We start from the raw sequence: 1,989 nt of genomic DNA, 5'->3' as shown, positions 1-1,989 counted from the left end.
AACCATCATTTGTCCTTTAATTGTTGATGATAGTTTTCATATGCATATTCAAAGTATATCCAAGTTTTATGAACATAACATGCTTAACTGGTTTTCTCTGTATGGAAATTAAGCTCAGTAGGGCAAGAATAGTAAAACTTTTCAATATTGTTAATTGGTTAATCATAATGTGAAATATCTGAAAAGTTCTATACATTAGTAGGGAAGGAATACCTAAATTACACAGGTTTGCAAAATGGTTTGGTGTATATTTTACATTTCATCTTATTGAGTAAAAAATATCAATGAAGAACCAAAATGCAATTTATAAATACACATGTTTCATCCTATAAGACAAATTTATTTTGAACCCAGAGAGTAACAAAAAGACATGATACCATTGATAGTAATTTTTGTTATCTTTTCCCCCTTCACTAAAAAAAAAATTTAATTAATATTTCCTACATGTTTTTAACTCATTTGAGGTTTGTGAAACTTTTCAAGGTAACTCAAGGTTGCATCTGTGTATGTGGCTTATTGAATTAAGTTTTTGCATTGCTTCTTATAAGTCTGAAGGGCATAAGCTTTTTTCATATCTTTTTTGCTGATCAGAAATAGAGAATGATTGCCAAAAAAGATCATGAAGCAGTTACCTCTACAAGATATATGGTATTATTTCTAGAAATATTTGTGTATTATATTTACATTCAACTTACAAATTTCTTAGTATTTATGTAAGTTTACTTTAGGATACTTAGACTCAGTTTTGTGTGAGTCAGGAGTTAAGTTTCTATAGCTTTAATTGATATGTAAAATGTCTTTCAAGTATTGGTGTTTGTCTTATAGAAGTATAGGGGAAATGTCCTTTATTACGTTTTATGCAGTTTGTTAAAAGTAAGTTAAAAATGCAAATTAGATGGTGGTGATGTTGTGTAAGGCATTCCATTACAAGTTTAAAAAGGGAGTCTAGTTTTGTTTACTTACCATAATGTCTTAAGTTGCATATGTTATATAAAGCCTTAAAATTCTGGAAATAATGTGTCATTTATTTTACCAACCTCCAACCATATTCCTTTTTTATAAGACTAGAAAATAAAGAAAAATAAATGATGTGCAAGATACATATGAATAACAATAAAAGTATTTACTATTCTCTTGCTGCCAGCTTTCTTGGGTAGTGGACATCACATAACTGCTCTCATCTTTATTGAATTCACATTTCAAGTGATTTGACCAAGATGCATGTGACAGCAAGCAGTATGATACAGACAAGGAAAGTTAAACATTTTCTACACCACACACACTGGGTTAAAATGAGTCAATGCCAACATAAAATACTATGCAATGAAAGAGGCAAAGTAATGATGTAGTACAAGAAAGGACTATTTGAAAAAAAAATGGTATTCTTTGGTTTGAAGAATCATAAGACAACATTATTGAAATTTAATTTCTGAATCTTTATTTTCAAAGTATGAAAACAATTGTACTGATCTTGAGTGTTTGTGGGTGTATCGGTGTGTGGATGTGGAGTTGGTTGTGAGTGTGGGGGAGTGGGTGGCTGAATGGACACAAGCCTGCCTGCAATGAATACTTATATATTGTAGTATGCATATATATGCTGGAGAGAAATCATTGCCTTACACTTTAGTGCTCTAATAGTACTATGAGAAGTCCCTGAAAGATCCTATGAATACTCTGGAAAGAGAGGCCTTTCTCTGGCCACAACTCATCTCACAATTATGTAGTAAAGAATCGCAATCAAACATTCTTGGTTTGGTTGTATATACTGCTATATCAAAGTATGAGCTCATTACATTGTAAAAATCAAATTGTACTACTTTTTCTTGTCTACAATGTAATACTTCTAATGAGACCTATAATGTTGCTTCTATACAATTAAATTGAAAGCGGAGTGTGAGTTTGAAATTTATAGTAGACTGCTTCTTCCATGGGCAATGGTTGTTAATTTTGAATGCAGTCTGTATGTTAATAGGTATTTCAGATTTATTT

This window comes from Penaeus monodon, chromosome 29 (assembly GCF_015228065.2).
Source record: "Penaeus monodon isolate SGIC_2016 chromosome 29, NSTDA_Pmon_1, whole genome shotgun sequence".
Classification (NCBI taxonomy): Eukaryota; Metazoa; Arthropoda; class Malacostraca; order Decapoda; family Penaeidae; genus Penaeus; species Penaeus monodon.
This window is presented reverse-complemented; position numbering follows the sequence as displayed.